The sequence below is a fragment of the Euprymna scolopes genome, chromosome 20 (assembly GCF_053919585.1).
Source record: "Euprymna scolopes isolate OS-2025 chromosome 20, ASM5391958v1, whole genome shotgun sequence".
NCBI lineage: Eukaryota > Metazoa > Mollusca > Cephalopoda > Sepiida > Sepiolidae > Euprymna > Euprymna scolopes.
Genome location: NC_136501.1, coordinates 107,605,074 through 107,632,056, shown reverse-complemented (window position 1 = coordinate 107,632,056; position 26,983 = coordinate 107,605,074). Strand labels below are relative to the sequence as shown.

At 33.9% G+C, this 26,983-nt stretch overlaps 1 pseudogene; it reads right to left on the bottom strand.

The window, feature by feature from the left end:
• Positions 1–5,801: 5,801 nt before the first annotated feature.
• On the bottom strand, positions 5,802–25,965 carry LOC145241634 (protein FAM200C-like; annotated as a pseudogene).
• Positions 25,966–26,983: the final 1,018 nt, after the last annotated feature.

Sequence of the window (26,983 nt, the reverse complement as noted above, 5' to 3'; positions counted from 1 at the left end):
GAAAAAAAAAAAACCTGCGACGTTAACCATTGCCCCACCGCGAGATACTAACAGAAACACGTTTGAATTTATTTAAATACTTGGATTCAGCAGGTACCCGTTTATATGAGTTAATGAGGTCAAGTTTGACTGCGGGATAGTATTCATTTACTCCTGAGCGGTTTTTTCCCCTCCCTAAAGATGTTATCGGAAAAAGACTAACCCACATGCGGCGAGCGACAAATATTGAATATTTATCTTCCCGAAATCGACAAATTAAATAGGCAGGCGAGCTTCGTTGTTAAGTGTGAGATATAACGATTTATATTTGATATAAAAAGTTTTTAAAGTTGTGAAGCGAGCAACCGCTTCTCTGAAAGAAGCCTTTTGTAGACACACAGAAAAAGCGAACACACATACATACATATATTTTCGCTTTTATATATATATATATATATATATATATATATATATATATACATATATATATAATATGAATACGTATATATACTACATATATACGTGTACATATATGGATATGTGTATACTATACATATAAAAACGTACGTATACAATATATATATATATATATATACATATATATATATATATATGGGTGTGTATACATCCATGTATATATATATATGTATATATATATATTTATATATATATATATATATATTGATTACATAAATTTCTATCTGAACCAATGTAACGTAGGTTTTCAACAAGAGATGTCACATACAAATTTACTATGTCAAGATTATGTGACACTATTTCATGCAATTTAAAACGACAGTAAAAGAAACATTTAGTCGTTTAAATAAAATACTACCTTACGTCCTAGGAGAAAAATCATACCTATCGCAACCATCTTACGAGCAATGACTTCCTATCATTCCTTCTGAATAACAAGCCCTCCTAACGCTCCCATTGAATTTATATATAAGATCTACCTCAACATTTGTCTTTAGAACGATTGCTTTTATATGTTTTCGACTACGTTACTTAGGGAAATTTCATTCAATTTTTGCGGAGACCAGTAATTAGAAAACTATATAATAATATTATAGAAATATAAAATGATAATAAAATAATATTAATAATAACAATAGTATTATTATAGAAATATAAAAACATGGTTCATGCATTGTCATTCGCGAGCTACCAGGTTAGTACGAACGCGCGATAGAGAAATCTACATTTCTCCTACCGACACTGCTACCCCAACATGCTGAACATTGTGAACACGATTATCACGGTATTATTATTTTTTTTTATTCAATTTTCACCCCAGACAAGGCACAGTGCCACTTTGAAGCAGGGGGCTACTATTAGGGAATTAATTAGCGGGGTCATTATGAAGGGAGAAGAGTAGAAAGATGTTTGTTAACATTACACTTGAACTTCTGCATATCATTGCAGTTGGGAAAGCAGAATCCTGGAAGGGAGTTCCAAAGACCCGCAGTTCTGGGGAAGAAACTATTGGAGTAAAAGGCTTTCTTGCACCTAGGGATCTCTACTGTAAAGGGATGAGACTTAGTAGCTTGTCGGGTTTGTCGGGGGTAGTTACGTCGGGGAGGTACAATTGTTTGCAGTTCGTCAGAGCATTCACCATTAAAGTATTTGTAGAACAGGCAGAGGGATGCAACATCTCGTCGATGGGACAGAGGTTGAAGCCTAGATGACAGTTCAGGACCTATCAGGTTGGCGACTCTCTTTTGAACCCTGTCCAGGAGCGAGAGACAAACAGCAGATGCACCAGCCCAGATGTGACAACAGTACTCCATACATGGGCGAATGGTTGCCTTATAGAGATATAGGATACTGGCAGGCGTAAGTAGTTTTCTAGCACGGTAGAGGGAGCCAACCTTCCTTGCAGCAGCCTTGGCAATGCTCTCAATGTATCTATTCCAGTTCATATTCCCTGTAAATGTTATGCCGAGGAGTTTAAATAAAGTACTTTCAGGCAATGTGTTCTTGGCCATTGCTATTGGTGGCAGAGAAGGTTTCTTGTAGTTATTGAAGGAAACAAGTTTTGGGAGAATATGTTCCACACCACGCCAAATAAGGAGGTTTTCTACTCCGAAAGCAGTTCTTTACATTGTGTGTTTAGTGATATCTATTTCGAAAGCCGTTCTTAACATAGGGAATTTGGGATGTATATTCCAAATGCTGTTCTTACCATGAAAATCCTCAAAAATTCGACGTGAACAAAGTCGTAAATGTTTTGTTTCATATGTTAAAAAAGCTGACATTATACTTTTTAAGGAAGATTCGAACGGAAACAAAAACTTTAACAACAAACAAAAATATCTTGTACCTCGTCCAATTATTTGGATGACTCTGAACACTCAATATAAAGTGACAATCCCTTACTTTAAAACTTCTGTTTTTACTTTCCAGAATTATTCTAATTGACCATTTTCGTAATTTTATTAATTTACCCTGATTTACCCGTATCTTTATTTTTTTTATTTTTTCTAGTCAAGGAGTATCTGCATGTCATCGCCCGAAACTATCATTAATCACCAGTGAATACCAAATTATTTCATTCCGGCAACGGCCGCCAGTGTCCGAACTTGTTCAGAGACGGCTGTGGCCACCAACAAAAATAACTGTAGTTCACTTTTTTGCAAAGTGGGGCAGGCTTCCAGCGGGAAACGGCAGTAAACGGGTCCTGCGAATATCTTATATATATATATATATATATATATATATATATATATATATATATATATATATATATATGCATATATATATTTATATATACACGCATTTACACGTACATATATATATATATATATATATATATATATATATACTTCATTTACTCACATAAATTAATATACGAAAGTATAAATTTTTGCGTAAACTTTAAGTATTTACTTCAAAAGTGATCAATACGCATCAATTATGCATAAGCTGAAGAGTCCTAGAGTGGATGAAACGCGGCATATTCAGTGTAGCTTAATCGCCATATATACTTTATAACTTACTATATTTATATATATATATATATATATATATATATATATATATATATATATATATATATACTGTTTAAATACAACGGCTATTCTCACTTTTTAGGAAAGTTACCATATGCCATATTTAATAAAAGCATAATACACATTAATATTAGTTCATGGAAATCAAACGGCGAGTAACTTTTATGGCTTAAAAAGGAAATAACTACGACAGCTTTAATTAATAAGCTCATTTCTGATTTTAAACGCAACTGTAGTTAATAACTGAAAATGTATTATCTTAAAAATAAATTAAATCTAAAATAAAGTTAATTAATTAACTTAAAATATGTTATTATATAACGATTAAACAGATTTTAATTCTCAAGGAAAGTCAAGCTAATTATTAATGTAAAACGAAGGGGGTCCGATGAATGTAGATTTCTTTTTAATACATACTATATGTAGAAGTCATGTCGGTGATTTTCGGAAGTGATAGAGTTTGAAAATATGAAGAAAGACAGACAGACAAACATATGTAGTGAGTTTATAAATTATATGTTATTGTATGAGTTTACTTTTCACTGAAGCATGCAGAACAATCGTTTGACTGAGTTTGATGACCTTTAATAAAAAAAAAATCAGGTTTTTAACTATCGGAATTTCAAACAAATCTCCTTTTACGCTTATCGTTCGCCTTCAGATTATCTGCCTGTAAATCTGGACGAAGTAAGCTTAATGGATGGTAATCTTTTTGCACTGTACACTATATCTATCTACATATCTATCATTATATAAAAGTGTTTGTGCTTGAGAGAAAGAGTTCATTTGTTATGGACTCGGGAATAACTGGGCCGATTTATTTGAGATGTCACTTGAAGATATTGATATAGGTGGGAGTGTTCTTCCGAATGTTTTCTATCGGAACGCTTCTGATAAGTATCAAAAATCGATTAAAAAAGGCTAATTAAAACAAGAAGTTCAATTTTCACAAAAGTTATCATTTTATGCAACCTCCTCATCACAAGTGCATTTATAAAGTTTTATTATTGCCCTAGAAAAATATCCAACCAACAAAACCAAAGTGTACAATTTTTCATGAGACGGTATAGAGCAGGGTTTCCCAAACTTTTTTCAGGCTGGCGCCCCCTTGGCTTCCAGATAGACTCCAAGTGCCCCCTACCCCATAAACACCAGTGAGCTTTTTTTTCCAAAGTGAAAACAACAATAGTATACACAAAATATGTATTTAAAAAACAATGATGTAGTATACAAGCTCGACTTCGTTAGCTTGTAGATATTTTATTTGATCTTCACAATACCATTAATAATCCCATGCAAGCATTTTTTTTCAAACTGAAGACAATATTAAACACAAAATTTGCTTTTCAAAAATAATAATCAATCTAATAAACCATTTTACCCTTAATTTACACAGGCAACTTTTTTTTCCTTTTTTTTGGGGGGGGAATTAAACACAACAATATTAAACACAAAATATATATTTCAGAAATAAATAAACCATTTTATTTGGTCTTCACAATTACCCTTAATTTACACAGGCAACTTTTTTTTCTTTTTTTTAGGGGGGGGGAAATTAAACACAACAATATTAACCACAAAATATATTTTTCAGAAATAAATAAACCATTTAAATTGGTCTTCACAATTACCCCCAAAACAAACATACGAGCATTTTTTTTAAATTGAACAGAACAACATTACACACAAAATAGGTTTTTCAATAATTAATTTAATGAACCATTTTTATCTAATTACCCCAATACATACATTCGAGTATTTTTTCTTTTTCAAACTGAAAAAGAATAACATTAAACACAAAACATGTTTTTTAAAAATAATAACTAATTTAGTAAACCATTTTATTTGGTTTTCACAATTACCCCTAATGCACACAATGCGAGCATTTTTTTTCAAGTTAAAAAGAACAATATTTAATACAAAATATGTTGTTCAAAAATAATAATCAAATGAATAAACTATTTTATTGTGTTTTCACAATTTCTGCTAATGGGAGGGGTGTACTTGGTGTAGGGATATTAGTTTCTCCACATCAGGTTGGAACTCACTAAGAAGAAGACGTAGATCCCTACGTTCAGTAATTCTAAGTCTGTTCCTTTGATTGGAAATAAGCAAGGCACGTGCACTGAAGCCGCGTTCTACCAAATATGATGTAGGAAAAGCAATAAAATATATCTTCACCTTGTTCCATAATACTGGATAGAAGTCAGAGATTATTTTTTTGTAGCCAAAAATCTTGATATGATTTCTTGAATTTCGGACTTAGCTCAATGTCATTTTGGATTGAACTTAATTCTTCCTCTGCCTCTCCTGCTTCCTCATTGCTGACATCTAAGAATATAGTGATTAGCCACTCTGGGTTTTTTAGCAATAAAAGATCCTGAAATTTTTCAGAAATCTCTCTTTGCAACTCTTCTAAGTGAGCACAATACACTTGAAGGTCATCATCTGCTTTTTTTCTTTATCTCATTCACAGAGGCTTGGAAACTGGTAGAGTTCATGACGGGCTAAGTTTCATTTAAATAACTTACACTTATACAGGAAGGTGGAGATAGCAGATTTGACTTTGATAAGGTTGACATCATTTCCTTACAACTGCAAATTAACTTCATTGAATTTTGTGAATATATCTGACAAATAAGCAATGTCATCCTTGATGTTTTTTTTAGATAATCACAGAGCCCAGTATTAAAGTCTTGGAAAAATTCTACAACTGTATCACACAAAGAATAGAAGCGTTTCAGGCAGTTTCCCTTTGAAAGCCATCAAACTTCTGTGTGCAGCAATAAACGTTCAAACTCTTCATCATTATCAATGCACAGCTGTCGAAACAGTCTGGAATTGAGAGAATGCGCCTTGATCCTGTTTACTGCTGTGATAACAGTATTCCTTGATTTGTAAAGTCGACCACTTAGTTTTTTTTGCTACCAGATGCTGCCTGTGGATTACACAGTGCACTGTAAGCACACCAGGTACGGCTTTTTTCAAGAAACTGATGAAGCCACTATGACGACCTATCATGGATGGAGCTCCATCAGTTGCACATGCAAGAATGTTAGAAAGTGGGATGTTTTTCCCTTTGAAAAAATTCTCAACAACATTAAATACTGACTCTCCTTTAGTGTCTGTTTTAAGTTGTCTTGCAAATAACAGTTCTTGAACCAACTTTTCATCTTTGACAAAACGAACATAAGCGAGAAGCGAAGATTCATTTCCTGGTAGAGTGGACTCATCTATCTGCAAGAATGTTTCACAATGTTTCTTCAATGTTTTCAGTCATTTCATCTACTCTTCCTTGAACCGAGTTATCACTGAGAGGTATAGCTTTCATAATTTGATCAGGTGACTTATGTACAACTGTGTGCAGAACCTCTCTTACTGCTGGGAGAATAAGTTCCTCTCCAATCGCTTGAGGCTTACCAGATCTAGCAATCAGCAAAGATATGTTGTATGAAGCACGCAAACCGTCAGTGGATTGTTGTGAAGTGCTAGCAAACATATTTCCAATAGTTTTTCGTTTCTGGAACTTTTCCCGAAGTGACTGAAAATATACTATATTTTTGTCGACTTTATCAGAGTGTATTTTTCTCAAATGTTCCAAAAGTCTCGAAGATTTCATGGCTTCATTTGAATACACTTTCTCACACAACAGACACATAGGTTGCTGTTGGTTCTGTGGTGCCGATACAAATCCATATTTCAGATATTCCACGCTATACTGCCTACCCTTCTTTTTTTGCGTGGTGTTGGGTTGCCATCCTTTATTCTGGAAAAAAAAAGAACATTTAAGAAATATAAATATATATATATATATATATAAATGCTTAACACAGAGTACATAAAGGTAAAGGTAAAGCTTAGGTGTGTGTGGGTAGGCTATGTCTGTATGTGTGTATATGTCTCTGTGTGTGCATGTGTGTAGGTGCGTGTGTATATGTCTGTGTGTGTGGGTGGAGGGAGTTGAGTGAATGAATGGGTGTGTGTGTGCGTACGCGCATGCACGTACGTGTGTTCATGAAATAGTATGAACATGTATGAACACTTTGCTAAAAATGGAAAGATAGGCAAATAAACCTATCAGAACTAACCTAACGTATTTAGGTTTAACTTTTTGGAGAGAGAAAAAACAAATCTGAAGTTTGTTGTCTTCCGAAGTTTCGAATGCTTCCGAATTTTAGTATACACTGCACCGTAACGCTTTTAAACCTTTTAGTGTTCTTACATCAATAGACTCCTATTCTGTCACATATTTAATATATTTAAAAATTCTGAACATTACAAAATTGAAATTGAAGTGAAATGTTTACATACCTGAGACGAGCTTTAGAGTCGAACCATGTAGCCATTTTCTTTTACTAACTGTGAGACTGATCAGTTTGACAAGCGCTATTTATATACGGTTCATTAGAAATTTGTTAACATTGGACTTGAAGACATCCAAGTTGTAGTTCGGTGGGAAGCAGGCAGACAGAAACATGACCGGAAATAAGTAGGTTCCAGTGAAGGGTAAGAATTGCAGGATTAGCGGATGTAAATCTTTGACCGTGGGTCACGTAGTACAAAGGGAGACCGACAATTACTTTTATCGGAACCAGGTCAGGTCTGGTTGGATGTGATTAAGAGGTGAGAATTACAAGATTAAGAGCGGGCGTGGGAACCCAAAATCTAAAGGAGCCCCAGCAGGAGTGTTGATTTCTTTGAAGTTCACCGACATCATGCAGAAGATAAATTTTGTGTAATTATTATATATAGATATAAACATGCATATATATACACACTGAAATTCATCATCGCATTCTTACAAAACACACACACATATATACATAATCTACATACACACACTTTCATATATATGTGCATTCTTTAGCATCAAATACTTTGCCTATTTTCTCTGTATGTGTGTGTGTGTGTATGTTTTTTTTACCCTTGTTGACCCTTATCCTCTTGAGAGGGTAGCCATCCGGAGCTTATACCGGCTTCTTAGCGTTAAGCTTTGTCGGGAGGACGAATCCTCCACCGAATCTGTCGCAAGGAAACTTCCCCGGAATGCAATTGGCTAAGTTGTCTGATATTATACTGCTGGGTGAACAGAGGCAATTAGTGGGAAAAAATTGCCCAAAGTGTCTACTCCGCCCAAGACAAGAATCGAACTCGGGTCCTCTTGATGCCAGTCGAGTGTGCTAGCCACTGCACTACAAAGCCATATGTACGTGTGTGTGTATACATATATATATATATATACATATATATATATATATATACATATATATATATATACATATATATACATATATATATACATATATATATGTATATATATATATATGTATATATATATATATATATATTTGTATAATGAATAAATGACAATAAACTATATTCTAAAGTTCCTGATTTCGACTCTCTTATAATTCATTTCTTTAATTCAGTGAACAAAAGAAAAGAAAGTGCGTTTTGACATGATTAAAATCCGAACAGCTGTATCTAATAATATGTTTCCACTACGCACTTTACTTCGTTTTGACGGATTGATTTTTGCTATTTCTTCTGATGAGTTAAGAGCATAATAGATTCACGGATTGATATAATGATTAAGCTATTATTTTGCGCTAGTAAACAGATACTGTCAACAGTTGTAAATGTAAACTGAATTAAAGGAATAAATTATAAGATAGTAAACATCACGAACTTTGGAATATAGTAGTTTGCCATTTATTCACTATAATCCTCTGTAAATACCATGGGCTTCTTAAATAAGGATTGGTATATAAGAAAATATTGTTCACAGAAATATATATATATATATATATATATATATATATATATATATATATATATATCGGATTTAAATAGTACTGGGGCAAATGCCATTATTAAAATTGAGGACTTTTTTTTTTTTGACGTTTAATCAAGAAACACTACAAAGTCTAAAATCAATCTCAAAAACATGTAGTTCAAAATTATTTGAACTGAATGAAGGGGGAAAAAACGTATGAAAAAAGGGGGGCTAAAAAGAATTAAATAAACGGAAGACGTCTTTCGGCCGATCCTTTTCAAGAGTAACATCGGAAATTTGAGAGCAAAAAAAAATATATATACATATATCAAAGTCTAAAGACTAAAATAAGCGAATGAGGGGGTGAAATTAATAAGGATTGGAGAAACAGAGAAGCATACTCAAACCACACCCATAAGTTCAAGATTATGGGTGTGTTCTTTTTGCCTACGCAGAGTTGGCTTCCGTAGGATAATTGTAACCGCTTCGAGAATTTTCAAATGTATTCTCGAGCGGGCTCTGTGTAAAATGGAGAATGCTCCATCCGAATAGCCTCCAGTGCAGACTTGCCACTTTAATAATGGCCGAACTATGAGTATGTAAACGCCCGGATGTTGGCCATTGTTTGTGCCTACGTATCGAAGGGGAGACATGTTGGGAAATTCTCATATTTATATATATATATATATATATATATATATATATATATATATATATATATATATATATGTGTGTGTGTGTGTGTGTGTGGGTGTGTGTGTGTGTGTGGAAATATATTTCATATATGGCATAATTGCGGTGAGTTCAGCAATGTCGAGTTAAGCAACGTCGAACCTGATTAATACCAGACGGATGAAAATTTGGGAATTCTTTGCGCTGTTGGATTTATTTGCTTCCGCACTGAGCAAATTAGGCACAAGGCCGTTTTTTAATGTGGAGATAGGGGGAGGGGGAATGGAAAGGGAGGACCAGCTCCCGAGAGGTGGGAAATGGGAGCTGGATTAGTAACTGTTGGTATGAAGGGTTGCCCCTACAGTGACCAAGGTCAGATATGTCGGGTTACCCCCTCATATGGTCTTTGCTAGTCATAGCTTGCAGCATCTGTCGGAACAGATACAACATTTTGATCTTGTCCCCCGAATCGGGGGGGGCTGTCTTTGGGCCTGTTGGGGAATTCTTTGCGCTGTATGAGCTCTACGCTTATCTCGGCATTTGTTTCCAGACGTTCTGTAACTCTTCAATGGCCATTGGTATTAAACAATATCGACTAAGGAAAGGTTTGGTTCGAGGTTGTGCCCCTCCTGTCACAAAAATGTCACGCGCAGGCACCCCTGCGTGGATATCCATAGTCTGTCAAAGCCTGAATGAGTCCTTTCTTTTCACATATATATATATATATATATATATATATATATACATATATATACAAAAATATGTATGCATATGTATGCATATATACATATATATATATATATATATATATATTTGCATATACACTCACGCACGCACACACACACACATATGTTACATGATAAGGGCTGTCCCCTGTTCATGTAAGTATAAAAATAGAGAGATTAGTTAAAATGGAAATAAGAGAAAGCAGAAATCGAACCCTGGACATAAGTTTTAAAGAACAATAGGTTTAAATGGAATGTCCAGTAAATTGTTAATTCGGATGAAATAAATAATAAATAAACTATTCAATTGTTAAAAGAATGTGGATAATAAAATATGAGTTAAATAAATTAGATATGTAGGTTAAATTCCTTTGTGGAAACAAACAAGGAAAATAGGTTATTGCGAAATCAATGTCGAAAACGTGCAAAGTCGCGCATGTTGAGACACGTGAATTTTGCTCACGTGGCCGGGATGCATGGAGTTCTCAATATAGCAGGTGGGAGTTAGTTGGTCGAGAGAGAGTCGGAGAGAGACGGAGAGAGTCGGAGACAGTCAGTGAGAAAACTCAGAGACAGGCGGACGTCTGAAGCGAGACGTTACTTCAGAAACTAAGATGTGAAACTTTGAGTTCTTAATGAGGAAGTCGACCGGTCGTCAGAAAATAAATTCACCATGTGTTTTGGATAAAGCTTATCTTTGTGTTGTGATTTCTACAAAAAGGTAAATTGTATTGTTATTATATGTCTGTGTATAAAATGTCATTACAACAACATCTCTCTCTCTAAGATACAACATCATATGTAATAAGACAAGAACTCTCACTAAGACACATATCATTACTAATAAGAACTCACGTAACATACGCGCACAAGTGGTATCGTCTAATAATAATAATAATAATAATAATAATAATAATAATTATATAACAACGCTCAATTTGGTGTTCGTGAACCTTTTGCATCAGCGATGCAGAAACCGAACCTGGGGTCGATACCACGAAAAAAAAAAGAAAAAAAGAAACACAACGTTTTAAAGGGGTCCAACATAATTTAAAAAAATAAATAAATAATACCACGGAAAAAGAAAAATTACACGATCACAGAATTCGAAAAAGAAAAAGAAACACAACGTTTTAAAGGGGTCGAACATAATTAAAAAAAAAAAATAAATAATACCACGGAAAAAGAAAAAAATCACACGATCACAGAATTCGAAAAAGAAAAAGAAACACAACGTTTTAAAAGGGTCCAACATAATTAAAAAAATAAATAAATAATACCACGGAAAAAGAAAAAAAAATACACGATCACAGAAATGCGAAGAAAAAAAAATGATGAAAAAAAAAAAATTTGAACATACACGCACACAGAGAACAAAAGATACAAGAAATATTAAAAAGAAAAAGAAGAAAAGGCCGATATGCCGTAAAAAGAAATTCGTAGTAATGGAAAAAAATAGTAAACAAGTCACCAAACGTAATTCATTGATAAATGAATTGGCCTGTTAAAAAAAACACACACACACATATACGCGAAGGCAGAGACTGTGTCACCCTAATGTTATTGTTTTGAAATTTGTAGAAGTGTCATTATAAAATCTGTGTCAATATGAAATCGTTTGGACGAATTGTTGAATTTAATCTGTCAATCAAAACAGGAATTTCAAAGGTCGCATGTACTCTCTATGAAACGGCGTGTAAATTGTTTTGAAATGCATTTTGTGTTCATAGTGAACTTTTCGGCTTTTGCGTGTTCATTTATTTTGTTTTTGAAAAAAAAAAGGGACAATTGTTTTGGACAGACTGTTGAATTGTTCTTTTTTACAGATGATTTTTTTTTTTTTTGTTGTTAAAAAAAAAAAAAAGTTATAACTGTTGCAAAATGTTTAAATGTATTAAGGTATTTTTTTTTTTTTGGAAATGTTTTTATGATGTTGAACAAATATTGTAAATTGTCTTATGTATGTAATGTTATGATTTTCACAGCAAGAATTCAAAGTTATCCGTAAATATACATTAGATTAAAATGATCTAGTAGAAAATAACTTAAGACGTATGGTTGGCTTACAGATTCAGTTAGAATTTTAGAAGGGGGACAAGAATTAAAATCACGTAAACGGGCATTTGGAGAGATTTTAGATGTGATACGCCGTAAGAAAGATGTTTTGTTTTAGCATTTGGTTTTGTTGTTTTTTTTTTTTAGAGATCCTAAAATTTTTTCTCCAAGAAAAGTGACTTGGTAGGGATTGATAAGCACAAGAAGTGCCCCTATACGAAAAATTTGGGAACCTGGTTAATTAAGTGCTTAAAATAAGCTGGTTGCACGTAGACGACTCCAAGCAAAGTAGTAAATAAGTCTTGGCTTAGTTAATAAACAGGCGTTGGAAAGAATACGAAAATTCTTAAGGGGACCAGTAAACCGATGAGAGGTAGTCCCGAGGCAATCACATATAGCTTAATGAAGTAAGAGACAGGCAAAAATATGCCGTAGATTACGTAAGAAAGATATAACCTTGTATTTTTTTTTAGAGAAGCATGAATGTGGGATATATCTGCTGGATCTTGGAGGCTCTGGTGAGAGGAAAGAAAAATCACAAAAAAAACGGGCAATTAGATAGAATTTAGGCGCAATTACGGTGTTGGGCGCGAAACGTGTTAGTTAGTTAGGGGTGATATTTCTAAATCCTCGTCGAAGTTTCAAAAATCCAAGCAAGGAAATCCGAGTGAATCCGTATGAGAGAAAAAAAAGGTATATCTTAAACTTCTGAAGCCAACCACAAAGATTTAAGTATATGAGCTTTGGTATGTCCCGTATGAGATAGTTATAGAATAAAAAAACAAAAAAAAACAAAGCCATACTTAATAAGACTAACCATGCGGAAAGAGAGATCAGAGCACTTTTGAGACGAAGGAAGTCGTCCATTTCCAGAAAGGTGAAAACCTCTAGTCTGCGGCATATGGGTGGCTGGAAAATAGCTGATGTGAATTATAGGAATACCCTACACCCAAAAAGTAAATGCCACAAAGATCAGAAAGGTTCTGATCTTATAAAAAAATAAATAATTGTGAAATCGGCCGTGAAGGGCTGACTAAAAGAGATTTTTTTTGTGTTTTTTTAGCCTGATCTTTCTAGCCGTGTGGTTGTGTAGATGTAAAAATAAAAAAAAAATGTACTAAAGTTAAAAATGCATACATTTTTTTTGTGAAATATGGAAGGGAGGGATGTTACATGATAAGGGCTGTCCCCTGTTCATGTAAGTATAAAAATAGAGAGATTAGTTAAAATGGAAATAAGAGAAAGCAGAAATCGAACCCTGGACATAAGTTTTAAAGAACAATAGGTTTAAATGGAATGTCCAGTAAATTGTTAATTCGGATGAAATAAATAATAAATAAACTATTCAATTGTTAAAAGAATGTGGATAATAAAATATGAGTTAAATAAATTAGATATGTAGGTTAAATTCCTTTGTGGAAACAAACAAGGAAAATAGGTTATTGCGAAATCAATGTCGAAAACGTGCAAAGTCGCGCATGTTGAGACACGTGAATTTTGCTCACGTGGCCGGGATGCATGGAGTTCTCAATATAGCAGGTGGGAGTTAGTTGGTCGAGAGAGAGAGTCGGAGAGAGACGGAGAGAGTCGGAGACAGTCAGTGAGAAAACTCAGAGACAGGCGGACGTCTGAAGCGAGACGTTACTTCAGAAACTAAGATGTGAAACTTTGAGTTCTTAATGAGGAAGTCGACCGGTCGTCAGAAAATAAATTCACCATGTGTTGTGGATAAAGCTTATCTTTGTGTTGTGATTTCTACAAAAAGGTAAATTGTATTGTTATTATATGTCTGTGTATAAAATGTCATTACAACAACATCTCTCTCTCTAAGATACAACATCATATGTAATAAGACAAGAACTCTCACTAAGACACATATCATTACTAATAAGAACTCACGTAACATACGCGCACAAGTGGTATCGTCTAATAATAATAATAATAATAATAATTATATAACACATATATATATATATATATATATATAGAGAGAGAGAGAGAGGGGTAGAGAGAGAAAGAGAAAGAGATGTAGATATTAGTAATAATGTTCACTTTATAATTCGTATTATTCGTTTGTTTTCCTTTTTTATTAATATTCAAACCTGAACTTATTGGTATTCACATGTCTTATTGTCATTTCTGTCTGAAGTGAAGAAGTTAGTCGACATTGCAACGAAATATTAGATGCGAGACTCATTTTCCGACCCTGTTTAGTTGTAAGAGTCTAGTGGCAATTCACCAGCCGTAATCTTGCTAAAACACTATGTGCATGTTTAAGTAAATATTATTTAATAGCGAAAGCTTAAAACGTTGCCATCACAACGGTATATTCTGAAATAAATCTTTCACCGAATGCGTGAGTCTTGATCAACACCCTCCCCAAAAAACTGTCATTTTGTTTATTTGAATATGAGAAAATCTAAAAAAAATCAGTGTTCTACTTGCAAAAAAATATTTGTTCATATTGCGTAAATGAATCTGTTTTCTTCCTTTTTTCTGTGTCAGTCTGAGCTATTCTTTATTACTGCTGAGGCGTTATGTCGTTTTAGTTTCGAAATCAATATTTTATATTTCTTCAGAATATTTCCAGGCAATCTTTTAAAAATGTTTAAAGTGCATCACCCCTCTCATCCTTCGAAATCATAAAATTAACGAATAAAAAAGAACCCAGAATCGCCATGATTTATAGAAATCTGACATGATTCCATTGGAAACAAAAATTCATCAATGCTTCCATGACAGAAGCGAATAGATCCGAGGACAGAATATCTGACCGGAAGTTCATCCGGTTTATCGCTGTTTCTTGCTTTTAATAAAAAAAATTGAAAAAATCCTCGCTATTAATACAAAAGAAATGATACCAGGAAACAGAGATAATAAAAGAGAATCAATAGAAAATAGAAAATTATATATATATATATATATATGTATATATATATATATGTGTGTGTGTTAGATTAGAAAAAAGATGTTTATTTAAGTATACATGACAGTAAAATATGAGAAAACTATTATTGAGCATATGATAAAAATGTTGTGGTTGAATTATAATACCCTACAAAGGTACCCGTCCCGAAGCAAGTAATATGATGCTTACAACCTTATGGCATATAAAAAAGGAAACAATAAGAAATGTAAAATTGAATCTATCGAAAATATAGGGCAACATTAAAGTTTAGCCATGAAATTTAACCCTCATCGCATATGACATAGAACATATGAGTAAGCTGTTATTGGTTATATTTACGTTGTCGTCGTCATCATCATCATCATCATCATCATCATCATCATCATCATCATCATCATCATCATCATCGGATGAATCTACATATTCTATTGCTAGCATTAGTTTCTTCGACAATTTCCTATTTAGAATTATATTTTAGTAACCCATCGCGTACGTATTGGAGGGACCAGGTGAAGGTTGCCAACATCCAAAGTGAAAGTGACTCATATGGGTCCAGCTAGATTAGAATTTACAACATCCTCATTATACGAATCCGAATATTCTATTTTGAGCGGTTGTTTATCATAATTGTAATATAACAATTTATAAAACTATACTCAGTTGTTGACGCCGTTTTTTTTTTGTATATTGTTTCCCCAATAATTTTACATTGAGAATTATGTTTAAAAATACATTCAATGTTTATAGAAGGAAATACGTGAAGGTTGCAAACTTCTTAATTGAGGTGAATCATTGTTATACCAATTGATTCGAACGTGCAACACATTATGTTTATACGAATCCGAATAATCTATTGTAGGCTTTCGTTTCCCAATAATTTCCTAATCAGAACCCAATAATTTCCTAGTAAGAACCCAATAATTTCCTAGTCAGAACCAATAATTACCTAGTCAGAACCCAATAATTACCTAGTAAGAACCCAATAATTTCCTAGTCAGAACCAATAATTTCCTAGTCAGAACCCAATAATTTCCTAGTAAGAACCCAATAATTACCTAGTAAGAACCCAATAATTACCTAGTCAGAACCCAATAATTACCTAGTCAGAACCCAATAATTACCTAGTAAGAACCCAATAATTTCTTAGTCAGAACCCAATAATTACCTAGTCAGAACCCAATAATTACCTAGTAAGAACCCAATAATTACCTAGTCAGAACCCAATAATTGCCTAGTCAGAACTCAATAATTACCTAGCCAGAACGCAATAATTACCTTGTCAGAACCCAATAATTTCCTAGTAAGAACCCAATAATTACCTAGTCAGAACTCAATAATTTCCTAGTAAGACCCCAATAATTACCTAGTCAGAACCCTTTGTAAAAAAAAACGAGTACTTACGACTGGGACCACGTGAACATTCCCAACATTCCAAGTGAACACGTTTCTTATAGAACCACATAGATTCATAATTGCAACACCCAGACCGACAGTCCGCGTTGTATACGAGACAAGCGGCGTCAACCTTTGAGTATGGTTTTATAAATGGTTATATTAAAATTATGAAAAAATACAATGTTAAAACCTCCAGTACCAGTAAAATGAATCCCTCAAACATTTAACATTTTTAATACGTTAATATTTCCTACTGAATACTGAACGAAAAAAACACCACAATAAACCCTATATCTAGAATCCTCATAAAAAATAGATGCGTTTGTTTTAAGAGTATATCTAAAATAAAATGTCCAAGCTTAAATATTCGGCAGATAATCATGGAAACCTGTTCAATTACGTTTTAATAAGTACATATCAAATAAACGAAAATCTTTATAAGCTGGATATTAGAATATAAGGTTAACCGTACAAATGAATACTTTACTGTCAGTTAACGCTGCCTTATTCCCATGGCGTGTTTTGTCACGACAATTTTTCTTAAGCACCCATAATTTCCAGTTGCTAACTTCTTTATTGTCTTCCATCTAAGTTATCTCCTGGCTTAGTGAGGGTATAGCACATGTGCTATGGCACAGTTGTATTTAAGTTTTCCTTGGAGGTAGATGTCGCTGTGTCCTTCTGGGGGGTACTGTAAACGCAACTTACTAACATAGGTATGGTATTATATATATATATATATATATATATATTTATATATATATATATATATTTATATATATATATATATATATATATATATATATTCCAGTACGAAGGAAAATTTGTGAATAGAAGCGCATTAAATATATCTTGGCAAAATCATCCCACAAAGCAGCAACTTTATGGCAATCTACCTGCCATATCTAATGCCATCAGAGAAAGACGCCTACGATTTGCCGGCCATTGTCTGAGGAGCAAGCATGCATTTGTGTGTGATGTATTGCTATTGAATCCACGACACGGACGCACAAGCAGAGGACGACCTAGATCCACGTACATCCAACAAATAGCACACGAAGGCAACTGTGAACCTGAAGATCTGAGGTAACTGATGGAAGACAGGAAACTCTGGAGAGGAAGAGTCACGTTGATCCGGGCAAGGAGACCGTCATGATGATGATGATGATGTAATATCTAATGTGGAATTGATATGCTTTCTTATTTTCTTTATCATAAGTCTTGATGGGATTATTATTTAGTTTCAATTTATCACTTATTCAGTGTTGTAACTATGAGCTTAGATAATGTAATATCTTAATTTTACCTTAATTTTATAATTTATTTTATTGTATTATTTTATATTAATATCAACAATATTGTGTGATTCGAACTGTACAACAGTGCCTGTAAAGATATACTAAACCAGCATGATAATTACTTTTTTATAAACACTATAAACCTGTTTGTATTATGGTGCATACACAGCCTATGGTACTAACCATGTTGGGAACACCCAGATGGCTAACGCAGGGTTAAGTTGTAATTAAACTTTTGTTAAATTCTCATGAACAACAAAAATAACTGTTCTGCGACTGGTTTAATGAATTTTCCCAGCATCAACAATTTGCATTTCCCAGCCAGGATAAAGGTCAATATATGATTTTAAGAAAAAATATGTAATATAGAAAACATGAGTAAAAAATATATTATTGAGTAAACTTCATTTTTAACTCATAATAATGTAGAAACTTACGGCAATATTTATGAATTCCCGAAAATAAAAGATTTACACCAATTTTAAATTCTATGTCAAAGTAGAATCTTAATATATAATGCTAACGAAACTTATGTCTAGAATCCTGTATTTAAAGTTAAAATAAAATGTAAGGTCATGCGTACATGTAAATTCGGCTTCAATGTTATATGTAGATACATTAGTAAAGAAAATATAATTAAAAACAAGAAAGATACCGTTGTTTATTTTCTAAGTTTCGATTCCAATAATTTTCGCGATTCTGATACAATTACCGATTCCGATTCCGATTCTTTATAAATCTCTCAATATTTAAATAGAGAGTTGATTTTCCCCTAATTATCATAAAAACGCATTCTAAATATGAATATATTTTCCTAAACGAAAAAATTACACTTGGGGGAATCACTTATTGATCTCAGTTTTACTAATAGTTTAAAACCAATAAATATTTATTATTTTATGATTATTACCGACAAAGGAAGGTTTTGCTTTTTAAATATTTAAACAATAAAAATAGACAATTATAGAAGCGTTTTGGCATCGGAAAATGTGCACAAATTTGTTCGATTTCGATACCGATTCTGTTACCGCCAAATGCTCCGATTTATATGCGGCTTCCGATTAATGACCCAAAAACACTTTCAAAGGCGTTTAACGGATCCTACAAAAATCACTTCTAATAAATTCAGAAAGGTTTCTAATCATTTCAAAATATAATTATATTTTTTTATTTAGGATAACGATACGCAGACAATATACGTACAAACGCCTCTGTGCATTTAAATTTTGTACGTGGATGTATAAACATTGGGTCTGCATTTTTATTTGCTGTTTAATATTTAAGTATAAAACTAAAAACAATTTTATTTTCAATTAAAGTGACTCTGTAAATATACGTTTCCAAAAGTATACCGCCGAATCCGTAAGAATAGCCCTTTCAACGGATACATCTGTTGTTACATGATTCGAACCTCGTAATTGAGGTTTAGAAATAGATTACGAGAAAGAATTAGCAAATGGAATGTAAAAAAAAACAAACCATTGTTTAGCGTAGTGATAAAATAGTTTTAAGAAAAGAATGTGCATTGTCAATTCTCTTATGAAAATTCAATTGAAGAATGCAACTATAAAATAATCTAATAAACATGTTTTTAACATATTGGAAATATAGGTTACTGGGAATATAGGTTAAAATTCCTTTTGTAAACAAAGGAAAAAGCTTTGGACACGCATTTCCAGAACACGTGAAAGAAGACACATGTTTTACCATGTGTATGACGTCATGGAAAATGGGAAGTTCTCGATATAGTTAGAAACTTTAGAGTTAAGCGAGGAGAAACTGGGGGAGAGTCTGAGAGAGACACTGAGGGGAGAGACGAGAGTCTGGAGTCCAGACATGGACATTCGAACGTCTAGAAGCGAGACGGTCACCTTTGAAACTTAGAATGTGAAACTTGAATTCTTGACTATGAAAACCACGACCGGTCGGAAAAGAAATAAACCCATCATGTGTTTTTATAAACGTCGTCTTTGTGTTGTAATTCTACCAAAAGGTAAAATGATTAAATGTCTTATATATCATGTGTTTTAAAATGTCTTCACTTACACAATGTGAACTCTACATCTCATATCTACACTTCTAAGTATGACAATTTTATATATATGAATCTCTTCATAACACAAACACAGAACGCAACATCCCTCTTAATAAGTCCTAACAATAAAACAACAACAACAACAACAACAACAACACTCTAAATAAGACTCTCTAAGACTGCGCTTTTAATAAGACTCCTATATATAACACTGTTAGATAAAGGAACTTTCAGGTTGTGTACACACACATTTCAGGTTAGCAGAGAACAAAGGAAAATAACAAGTCGAACGTTGACACACATATTGACTCCAGAAAATAAGGAAAATACCATGTCGGATTTGTACATATATGCTGATTATTGATGGAACAACGACATAATCTGTACAAAAAAAAGCAATAGATTCGAAGAATAAAGAGTGGAGAGAGAAAGAGAGAGAGAAACAACGAGAGAAGGAGAGAAGGAGAGAGATAGACAGAGAGAGGGGACCACGATTGTTATTAGTTCGCTAACCCTAAACAAACTTTTTAACACTCAGCCCAATTGTTCGACTACCACTACAAACAATCCTCGAGTGCCCTCTTGGCCTTGATAAGTGATGATGTATTTGTACAAAAAAAATAATGATAAATAAATAACAGGTTTGATACGAAACCGTCTCCGTGTTTGATTTTCAAACGGCTGGGATAAGCTAGAGTATATATTTTTATTAGGTATTTTTTTTGCTTCCCCACGAAAGCAAAATGTGACGCGAGGTCATTTTTAATGCGGGGTAAAACCAGGTCCCCGCAAAAAAAGGCAAAAAAGGCACTATGTTTTGGACCAAAAATAATAATTGTCTCAGTATAGACGGTTTCCTTCGATTGACCGAGAAAATTACTTTAAGTGTAGCATCAGAAGATATATGACACTTTGATCCCGGCCCAAGCCCACAAAACAGTATGGATGTTTATTTAGCAGCACGCATCCAACAGGATTACGCATATATCAGCGATAAACAGATATACCGTCACTGCATGAACAGACAATGCAACGCAACTGTCGAGAGTGAGAAGTTGTTTAGGCCCAAAGGTTGTGCGAATAACACCCACGATGAGAATAGTAGTCCGAAAAATCCAAATTATATAAGCTGGCAATTGTCATCTAAAACAAAAATCAGAAACCGTATATCTTCTTCAATATTTATTGTTTAGGATTTGATTGCTTTAAGACACAGGCAACATGCCTTTTCAGACACAACGATTTCTTATTAATTTGTAGCCATCATTGGACGTCAAAAGCAACTCATTATTAAAATGTTCTTTGCCCGGCTATGACATCACAAAGATTAATTCAGTTGCGCTGGTTCTATAATAAAGATATGCGACAGCGGTTCATTTAATTTTCCGCTTATCTAAAATGGATTTATTCGTTTTTCTCTTAATAGACATCTCGATTCCAATACTAATATGACCCAACATTTAGTTAACTGATCAAACAGTGCACCCCTGATATAACAAGCATAAATCAATAGTAGAGATACTTAAGATCGATATTAATTCAGTTGATATCGACGGATAACGGCGCCGACGAAACTGAACTTTATATTAATGCCTTTCAGAGCGTAAACGTGGTGAAAACTTGTCTTCGTCGACCTTTAGTCTTTAAGACATTGGAATCAGTACAGTAAGCGTTATCAGCGTCAGAATTCATCAAGAGCACGCTGCACAAGCTCTGCAGTTGTGGTTCAGTAGCGTAGGGCGGATAATTTACAAAATTATGCAGCTATAAAATGTAGGATAGATGTGTCCACTTAAGCATAATCGGGGAAGTTGGTCTGAATATTATAATTTTTTAAATTTCAGAAATTACCTCAAAATATTCTTACTGAGTGTGTGCGGCTTTTGAGTGGACATTTGTTCAACCGAATTGTAAAATGGCTCACGTATAAATTCTTGTATAATCGAACAAAAAATAACACGGAGAAAATCTATACTTCCATGCTATGTTTCTTGTATTGATATTCATAATAAACCCCTTTTTTCTATTTATTTAGGTATTTATTTGCTTCTGCACGGAATCAAATGTGACATAAGGTCGTTTTTAATGTGGCGGGGTAACCAGCTCCCCTAAAATATGGGCAAAAACGAGGCACTTTGACAGTATCCAAAAATAGTAATTTTCTCAGTACAAAGGTGTTCCCCTCCATTGCGCAAGGACCAATTAACTTAAGCGTAGAAACGATAAGCCTGTGTAATACCAGATAAGTGAGTATTTGCGAATGCTAGACGCTATATAACATGGACGGACAGCACTAACATAAAAATGTACAGTAAGACCTCTCTTTTCCCTCGTAAGTCTGTGAAAGACCTTTGTGTTTGATAGAGAAACCACTTAACCCCATCGCCGGGTGTTATTGGGTTCTTAGAAAGCGACTCCTGTAATGTGAATGCAAGTAGGAATAACTCCGTACACTGTTTCGTATCTCCTTGCGTATGGCGAAACATTTATTTGTTGGCTCTTAAATACCGACATTTAGAAATCAACACATACGTAAAATTCACCAGAAATGCTTGCATCCTAACTAAAAAAAAAGTATTTGCTTTATTTAAACAGAAAGATAAATAAATCTTAGGCATTTTAGTTGTATTACACAAAAACATAATATACCTCCAATAAAACCTCTGTAAAAATACTAAAATATGTAATTTACGAAAATATACATAGACAATTCTAGGACTTAGAAAAATTTCTGTAAATTGAATGGTATTATTGCTATATCTTTGTTTTATTTTCTTAAGCCAATTTAATTACAATCTACAACACAATAACACGCCTCATTTTCCTTGTTTGTTTATAATAATGAATAATTTCTTAAGAAGTTCAAAAGCACTATCTAACATTTGTATGAAACAAAACAAAGACTATTTAATGAACTTCCAGTGTGTAAACAGAAACGCGTTGTTCCAGATATCGGTCTTCTAGCAATCATTTTTCTGTGTTTTTCATAATGTGGCGTTGTGTGTGTATGAGTAGTTGGTTGGTTGTTTTTGTTTTACGGCATATCATCCAGGTTATTTAATGCCGAATCCAAAGATATTGAAGATTTTTTTTAATAGAATATATTTGTTGTTTTCAAGTGAGTTTCTATTTAACCCATACCTGGGATCCTAACAGGTTCTACCACTCCTGGTCAGAGCGGTCCTGGGAGCAATAGCAATTAAGGGGTTGCTCCACACTCCCCAAAGCCCGCAAGTTGGGGGCTCACCACTGGATATAGTTTAAGCTCATATCCAGGACCGTGTGTGTATGAATATGCTCCATAATGATGTACATATTGAATAGTGGTGTTTATATTTATATATATATATATATATATATATATATATATATATATATATATATATATACACATATATATATATATATATATATATATATATATATATATTTGTACGTGCAAATGCGTGTATCTATGTATAATATCCGCTAATGTTTATATTTTTATATTTATGCAACAGTTCTAACAGGAAACGATTGACGTGGACGTACTGAAACAGTTGTAGACAAACAGTTTTTTTTAACAGATGTAAATAACACAAGACATACCTCGATTATTTACGAACATTTATTTTCATGATTTCAGGGGACAACTTCAAAGATTACAACTTTTACATCTTTGCTGCCTGAGATAACGCCGCGCACCGCGTCATATAAAAATGAACTCCCCTCTTCAGTCGTCTGTTCTCTCTGATGCCCAGCTAACGACTGACTAGAATCTCCCCAAATGTACAGCACATTGCGTGTTTCAGACAAACAGCTGATGTAACGTCAATCACGTTATATGTTTATGCAAAGCAAAATTATGTTTACATCTATTTTCTATTTTCACATTTCTTTTGGAGCAATATTATTTCAGCTGCCAATCACTTTTTAACCAATATCATTGTTTATTTTTCTAATTATAATAATCGATCTAGCGACCTGTCGGCGCTTGAATCAATTACTACTACTACTACTACTACTACTACTACTAATAATAATAATAATAATAATATTAATAATAATAATAATTGTGAGTTCACTTATGGGCGTCTCTCTGGAAAGGGATGGGATTCATTTCCAGATGATTTCCCTTAATCCCGGCTTCAAACCAGGAACTTCAAAGATAAAGGGTTTTCCTAAGGATGTTGGTGGCACATATAATTGCAGAGGCCTGAAGGCCGTCTAAAACATCGGGGATTTGTAGCTTTTTTATTTCTTCTTCCAGACGATTTGATACTACTCCTAGTGTACCAACTATGACCGGGATTATTTGCGTTTTAACCCCGTGTATACGCCTTATCTCCAAGGCCAATGGAGCATAATTGCTCCACTTCTCATTCTCCTTCTCTCTCACATTCCTGTCTCAGTGTACTAAAAAGTCTACAATCTGTCAGTTTTTTGAGACCTTGTCAATGACAACCAAATCCGGACGGTTATGTTCCAATTGCTTAGTCGTTATGACACTTTTGTCCTACCATACCTCTACCTTGGCATCCTAACTTGTTCTCACTTCATCAGGCACGTTCTCAAACCATTTTCAACACACTTCATCCCTACCTTCTTACCCAACTCCTAATATATCCGGAGTCTCATGCGATCGTGTCTTTTGCGGAACTCTCTCTGGGCCAGTCCACTACACTCTGCTGCAAGGTGCGCAATTGACTCTGAGACCTTACCACAAATCCGACATTTTGCAGCAACTTCCTCTCCTAGGACCACTTTTTTTAACAATCGTGTTCCTAATGCCTGCTCTTGTGCTGCACAAACAAAAGCTTTAGTACTCTTAGCAAGATACCCAGCTCTAAGCCATTACCCTGATCATTCATCAGCCACTTCTGCTATAGCCTGTAAGAACCTTCCATGCAGTTTCTTCCTAGCTAGTTCCTCGGTCCTTTCTCTATCCATACGTTTCACATAATCAGCCTTGGTCTCACATACCTCCACTTCATTGGCCACAACATTTAGCATCCACTCCTAACTTCTAACCACATGCTCCTTCGTACTTATAATAACATTAATAATAATAATAATAATAATAATAATAATAATAATAATAATAATAATAATAATAATAATAATAATAATAATAATAATAATAACACAGGAAACCCCTTTAATGCGGAGAATTATACAAGAAGACAATATAACGATAAGCGTTACAGGGAATGAAGAACACCGAAGCTGCATATCTACAAGTTCTACACCCCCATCATGCATACCCCCATAGTTTCAATACCGCTCCTCCTAATAAAAAAGTGACACTAAAGAGCTGAGAAAGGTCAAGAAGGACTGAAAGCCCGAGGAGAGATCCCCAGCCACACTTCGGTTGGACAAGCGCAAAGAGAACTGGGGCTTTAAGGACGCTTAGTACCATTCAAATTCCACTATAAACCAATGGCCACTGCCGGCAAGAAATCAATGGTAAGAGGCTATTGCGATGATGCAAATTCATTTACAAATACTATCGAGGGAGTTGGAGAGAATTAGACGTCTGGAGAGACTTGTTGTCACTCAGCCTCCAGAGAACACCACCACGGGTGTCCAATCAGATCGTTTGTTTACTTGTGTGAAAGCTCTATGTGAGCCAATAATAATAACGTTTTGATCCTTTTCCTAGCTTGCAACAACAAAGATACTACGCTATGATCACAGCCAAAGGGTCGTAACATTACAATAAATTATTATATTCCCGCATGTTAAAATATTTTACAACTATGTTGACATACCGAATTTTCAACACAAGACAATTACAAGGCAAATGGACGAATATCTTCCATTCTTTCAACCGCAAAAAATACTTTTCATTGTGAATAATTTTGTCTCCAAAAAATATAAAAAAGGAAGTCATTTATATTCATATTTTAAGAACGTTGAGTCAATAGCGAATCGCCGATTGGAAAATCGGTCATATACAATACAATAGGCTACGTTTAACCATACTAAGAAGCTCTTAACAATATTAATGCTGCGTGTATCATACGGTACAATTACGTTGATAACTGGTTCTCGCCAGATCACTGAATTTAAGCAATGTTGAAACTGGCCAGTGCCAGATCGGAGACCATTTGGAAAGGTGAGGCGCCGCATGTATCCCGAGTTAAAATACCAAGTTATATGAATAATTATTTTTAAATTATGTTCCAATTAAAGTGATTGGGTTTGTCGTCTCATGAGCATTAAGGTAAACTCACACACATACATAGAGAGGCTTAGTCAGTCTTTGATAGACTATGGATACGCACGAAGGGGTGCCTGCGCGTGAAATTTTTGCGACAGCAGGTGCGCAATCTCCAAGTACATCTCTACTGAGTCGACATTGTAAAATACCTGTGGCAAGTGAAGTGAATGTACAGGAGGACTGGAAACAAATGCCGAGCTAAGCGGAGAACACATATAGCGCCTAGCCGTTCCAAATGGTCACCTATCTGGTACTAACCAGGTTCAACGTTGTTTAAGTTCGGTGATCTTAGAGGAACCGATGTGGCAACGCGCTTATGCCGTATGAAGGTAACCATTTTATTGCGTAAATGACATGAGTAGTCATATTTTAACAAGAACTTGATCTGCTATTTTAGAATTTTTATTCTATTTGTTAATTGTTTTTCTAAAGGGTTTGTATATAATTTATTTTTGTCTGTAATTTTGCTAATACAGTTTAGCAATTTGTTTATATATTAAAACTTCGAAATTATAATTTACATGAATAATCATGATGTCAATATGTAGTAATAATTGCAGTTGGGATTGGCGAATTTTGAACTGTCAGTAATGAATCTCTAGTGAATTTTTGAATATATCTCTTTACTTTTTTTCTTTTCTAATTCTTATACCTAACTTTAATTATATACAGGCTTTTCATATGTATATATTATGGCTTGTCGAATAATGTCATATGTAAATCAGTTAACGCATTCTTCCATTTTTGTTATTAGTAGTATTATTAGTTTTTAGATATTATATTCTATATAGATTATATATTATAATATAGATATTATATACAATTACTTTTAAAATCACCAACATATTTTTATTCCTTCTCTCTTTATCAGGTTTTCAAACAGTATGCCTTCTACAGTTGTTTACTCTTATTTTTCGCAGATGTTTA